Consider the following 6,674-nt stretch of genomic DNA (forward strand, 5'->3'; position numbering starts at 1 on the left):
CTTGAACGAGTCCGTTTTCTTTAGTTAAGTCTATTCTTGTCCTCTTGAATGTTGGACTTATTTGCTGTCTTCTGATTATTATATGTAGGAATATGATATCAAAAATTTAAATATACAAAAATAAAAACAAAATTCAAACGCTTAAAATTTTTTAACGTCAATAAAAATAGCTGTGAAGTATAAGGACAACGAAAATATCCGTCAACATACGTAAGACTCACTACTTACCTGAATCTAAAAAACACAGTCATTGAGTAGAAGGCTTGAGGTTATCTTGAGATAATTTCGGGGCTTTTTAGTGTCCCGCGGCCCGATCCTCGACCAGGCCTCCACCCCCAGGAAGCAGTCCGTGACAGCTGGCTAACACCCAGGTACCTATTTAACTGCTAGGTAACAGGGGCATAGGGTGAAAGAAACTCTGCCCATTGTTTCTCGCCGGCGCCCGGGATCGAACCCGGGACCACAGGATCACAAGTCCAGTGTGCTGTCCGCTCAGCCGACCGGCTCCCTCACCGAGTCCATATAATCCACGCCAAGGTGTAGCTACGATTCGTTTTGTGTCGTTATTATATATATATATATATATATATATATATATATATATATATATATATATATATATATATTTTTATATATATATATATATATATATATATATATATATATATATATATATATATATTTATATATATATATATATATATATATATATATATATATATATATATATATATATATATATATATATATATATATATATATATATATATATATATATATGCGAACAAGCCTGAATGGTCCCCAGGACATATGCAACTGAAAACTCACACCCCAGAAGTGACTCGAACCCATACTCCCAGAAGCAACGCAACTGGTATGTACAAGACGCCTTAATGATTAAGGCGTCTTGTACATACCAGTTGCGTTGCTTCTGGGAGTATGGGTTCGAGTCACTTCTAAGGTGTGAGTTTTCAGTTATATATATATATATATATATATATATATATATATATATATATATATATATATATGTGTGTGTATATCACGAAAATAAACACGTGATTAAGAATGTGACAATGTCAGACCACGGAGGAAAAATGAAACAGGAAATTTCCTTAAGTACTTTCGTATATTAAATACATCTTCAGAAAGTCACCGACCTTCCGACCTTCTGAAGATGTATTTAATATACGAAAGTACTTAAGGAAATTTCCTGTTTCATTTTTCCTCCATGGTCTGACATTGTCATATATATATATATATATATATATATATATATATATATATATATATATATATATATATATATATATATATATATATATATATATATATATACTCGAACTATATATACTTCGAGTGGGACTCGAACCCAGAAAGCACAACCACCTTCCAGTATAGGCTTATAAGCTGGACACGAATTCTCTCACATTGACAGTGGCTTGACGAAAAATGCAGACTGACCCCTCACTCATCTGGTGCCTTCGGGAAGTGGAGATGTTTGAGATATATATATCTCGAACTATCTACTTCTTTTGTAAGGTCTGATGGCGTAGTGGGTTAAAGCATACTAGTTATGCCAGCTACTGGAAGGTAGTTGTGCTTTCTGGGTTCGAGTCCCACTGGTGGGTGTTGTCCAAAGATTATTTATCTTCACTTGTGGTTTATGCAAGTATAGGCTTATAAGCTGGACACGAGTTCTCTCACATTGACAGTGGCTTGACGAAAAATGCAGACTGACCCCTCACTCATCTGGTGCCTTCGGGAAGTGGAGATGTTTGAGATATATATCTCGAACTATCTACTTTTTTGTAAGGTCTGATGGTGTAGTGGGTTAAAGCATACTAGTTATGCCAGCTACTGGAAGGTGGTTGTGCTTTCTGGATTCGAGTCCCACTGGTGGGTGTTGTCCAAAGATTGTTAATCTTCACTTGTGGTTTATGCAAGTATAGGCTTATATATATATATATATATATATATATATATATATATATATGTATATATATATATATATATATATATATATATATATATATATGTTGTACCTAGTAGCCAGAACGCACTTCTCGGCCTACTATGCAAGGCCTGATTTGCCTAATAAGCCAAGTTTTCCTGAATTATTATATTTTCTCAATTTTTTTTCTTATGAGATGATAAAGCTACCCATTTCATTATGTATGAGGTCAATATTTTTTTATTGGAGTTAAAATTAACGTAGATATATGACCAAACCTAACCAACCCTACCTAACCTAACCTAACCTATCTTTTTAGGTTAGGTTAGGTTAGGTAGCTGAAAAAGTTAGGTTACGTTTGGTTAGGTAGGTTAGGTAGTCGAAAAACAATTAATTCATGAAAACTTGGCTTATTAGGCAAATCGGGCCTTGCATAGTAGGCAGAGAAGTGCGTTCTGGCTATTAGGTACGACATATATATATATATATATATATATATATATATATATATATATATATATATATATATATATATATATATATATATATATATATATATATATATGTTGCAACCTGGCAAAAAATACAGTTTGCAATTGTGGATTACATCCTCTGGAGGGTTATTAAGGACATAACACAGAGGTTTACAGACCAACGAGCAAGAATACCTTAACCCTGCGTATAATCCACAACAGAGGTAAACTCATAAGGTATACACTCACCGAGAAGCACGGGAAGGGGGAGAAGAGGGGTGTGGGGTGTGTATATCCCCTCTCTCTCTGATCGTTGTTGTTGTTGTTATAGATTCAGCTACTCGGAACAAGTTCCAAGTAGCACGGGCTATGGTGAGCCCGTAACTTACCTGGCACAGGAGCGGGGCAAGAAGCACGGGCTATGGTGAGCCCGTGTCTCTCTCTCTCTGATCGCTGGACCAGCTATATATGATCTCCAGTAGCTGAAAGCTAGATTACGGGCTATTCATGCCCGTGCCACCTCTTGGGTGGCTTAATCTTCATCAATCACTTAATCAATCTGAGAGCGAGAGCTTCGCCAATGGCTACTGCCCTGATGGGAATGACCGCGTCTGCTGTTCCGTAATTACTACCCTCAACTGGCGTTTAGTTCCGCCAGCAAACACCACAGAGTTGCGGCAGCACCTCTGATACGCTCTCCCCCCCACCCCCCTCCCCTCTAGCGGGGCATAATATCCAATACTACTAATGTTGAATCATCGTTCATTTGGCGTTGATAACGTTATCTCAATGTGGAATTAACGTTGCTCTTAAATCATTAGCAATAACGTAGACCAAAAATATAGATTTGATCAAGTCTGCTAGTTTGATCCTATTTGAACGAGTGGGATCAGGGTAGAAAATGAGAAGGTTAGACTAAGAGTCCCCATTAACTCCGGGTTACATACACTACTTCTACTATATTTAGTCTACCAGAGCTGCTGTAGAAGCGAGTGTTATTGACCCCGTTATGAATACAAATACTACGGATTTTGTAAACCACTCGCCGGTAGGTCTGGCCGCGTCACACCCTGACCCCTCTCCACGACCACACCCTCACCACACTCCACGACCACACCCTGATGTTAATGTCACCCTTACCAGCATGACCATCACCTACTTACGTTTAAATTAATTACCAATCCTGTACCTGTAAAAAGCTTTTGAAGATCAAGTAAACAACACGAAACCTTGATTTGGTTTACTGACGGGCTTGAGGCCTATTAACCGGGGGATGGGGGGGGGGGATGAGGGGGGGGGGATGGGGGGGATGGGGTGGGGGATGGGGGGGGGTGGGGGGGGATGGGGAAGGTGAATTAAGTGGTACAGTACTCCCAACTGTGAGTGGTAGGTCCCCCCCCCCTTCCCTCATATCTGTGAGGGGTGTACCCCTACTTGGGAGGCGGGTATACCCCCTACCTGGGAGGGTGCAGGGTGCCTCACCCTTCCCCCTGCAAGTATACTTTAATTCATAGTTTTGAACTATGCTCAAGAAAGTAAACTCTGAATATTCAGAGACAAGCGGGGTATACCTGTCGGAGTTCAGGTATACCTGGACTACGAACTGTAGATCAAAACCGTTCAAAATTGCCTCTGTAACCCTTTCCACTACCGCCCACAAGATGGGTATGGGGTGCATAATAAATGAACTAAATTGACTAGGAAAAAAACTTAAATTGAATTGAGATTGAAATATTTCATTTAGGAAATAATGAAAAATGAAATATGGATTGAGAAGGGCATTTTGAATGTATTAAAAAATGTGTGTTTTGTACATATATGGGTAGGTTAGTTTTCACCAATTTTCAGTAAATTATTTACCTAAGATAAAGTCGTAATAGAAACATAAATACAATAATATCAGGCAATTTCGAAATATGACCTACACCTTGAGACTGGTGTTGGATTTAATTAATTCCCATCAACCTCTTCAGGGATATCAAGATAAGATCATCACACGCTGAACCTTTATTTTATGTGGTGAGAGATACGAACGCTCTCAGGCATCAGTGCCTCTGTGGTTCTTTGCATATGAATTTTGTATACATGAATGGCATTTTGAATGTATGGGAATTTGTAACCGGTTGATGTGATATTGTTACTTGGTTGGCGAGTACAGTTACACAGAGTGCCCAAGAGTGTACACAGAGAGTACAGTTACACAGAGTGCCCAAGAGTGTACACAGAGTGCCCAAGAGTGTACACAGAGAGTACAGTTACACAGAGTGCCCAAGAGTGTACACAGAGAGTATAGTTACAAAGAGTGTTAAGCTGTGAGAAAAGATCAAGTGAACTAAGTCCTATTCTCCCAGGGGAGAGAAAAAACCAGAGAGGATATGATCAAAACATGCGAGATACTAGAAGGGAATAGACAAGGTGGGCAAGGACAGTCGCTTTAAATGTAAAAGTAAGTAGAGCAAGAATGCACTGAAAATAAGAGGTTATTGAAATCCTCTTCCATCAAAAATTAAAAGTCAGATTCGATAAAGTCTCCGTGGTGTAGTGGTAAGACACTCGCCTGGCTTTCCACGAGTGCTTTGTCATGGGTTCGTATCCTGGCCGGGGAGGATTTACTGGGCGTAAATCCTTAACTGTAGCCTCTGTTTAACTCAACAGAAAAATGTGTACTTAGTTGTAAAAACGATTCTTCGCGGCGGGGATCGTATTCCAGGGACTTGCCCGAAACGCTACGCGTACTAGTGGCTGTACAAGAATGTAACAACTCTTGTATATATCTGAAAAAAAAATAAAGAATTCGTATCACAAGAAAGTTAAATTATAACGCAACAGGTACAGGAGTACAACAGGTAAAACATGTAAAGAGGAAGACCTCACTTCCTTGTAGTCACTGTTAGGTAAATACTATTAAGAAAGTACATATAATTCCTTATAAATGACTTTTTATCAAATTTTTTACTTATAATTATTTTTGTCAATGTAGGTAATGAATATGATTTGCACAATTTAAAATGCGAACTAAAAGAATATAGCAGCCTTACACCTATTGATTTTGTGAGGAAAGTAAATGTTTTTCATCTAGATGAAGCAAGTTAGCAATCGTTTTTAAAAATGCGTCTAAATGAGCAATACAAATACCCTTGAGTCACCCATTAATAAGCGGAAACGGATTTTCGTTTTCTTAGATGTTTTCAGTTTTCTCTTAATTCATTTTGTCAGGGACAGGCTGCCTGTGTGTATATATATGCATATATCACTAAGAACTCTATTTACCAGTGCACACACACACACACACATATATATATATATATATATATATATATATATATATATATATATATATATATATATATATATATATATATATATATATATATATAATTATATATTGCAAAAGGTCAACTACTGACCTTACCCAGGATAAAACCCACACAGCAGTTAACTAACTCGCTGTTCACCTATTTAATAAATAGGTAAACAGAGGCATCAGGTGAGAGAAAGAGTTGCCCAAACACTTCTGTCCAGCCGAGGGGGTTTACCCTGGGACCTTTCTCCCGTTTCGATCCGTCCTGGATCGATAAGGCCCGAAACGTCAATCGTCACTTTTCTTTATTTTCAGTTGTGAGGGGTTGGAGGGGGCTACCTTGAGGCTACCTTGAGGTGCTTCCGGGGCTTAGTGTCCCCGCGGCCCGGTCGTCGACCAGGCCTCCTGGTTGCTGGACTGATCAACCAGGCTGTTAGACGCGGCTGCTCGCAGCCTGACGTATGAGTCACAGCCTGGTTGATCAGGTATCCTTTGGAGGTGCTTATCCAGTTCTCTCTTGAACACTGGATAAGACACTGGGGTGTCTAAGTTACAGCCATGTTAGTGTCACTTACTGTTCGTCATACGTTAGGTTTCCATCATAACCGGGGGGGGGGGGGGAACCTCCCTATCTTGAGATGATTTCGGGGCTTTAGTGTCCCCGCGGCCCGGTCCTCGACCAGGCCTCCACCCCCAGGAAGCAGCCCGTGATAGCTGACTAACACCCAGGTACCTATTTTACTGCTAGGTAACAGGGGCATAGAGTGAAAGAAACTCTGCCCATTGTTTCTCGCCGGCGCTTGGGATCAAACCCAGGACCACAGGATCACAAGTCCCGCGTGCTGTCCGCTCGGCCGACCGGCACGACCGGGGTGTCTTAGTTACAGCCATGTTAGTGTCACTTACTGTTCGTCATACATTAGGAGGTTTCCATCATAACCCCGGG

Source organism: Procambarus clarkii, chromosome 5 (assembly GCF_040958095.1).
Source record: "Procambarus clarkii isolate CNS0578487 chromosome 5, FALCON_Pclarkii_2.0, whole genome shotgun sequence".
Classification (NCBI taxonomy): domain Eukaryota; kingdom Metazoa; phylum Arthropoda; class Malacostraca; order Decapoda; family Cambaridae; genus Procambarus; species Procambarus clarkii.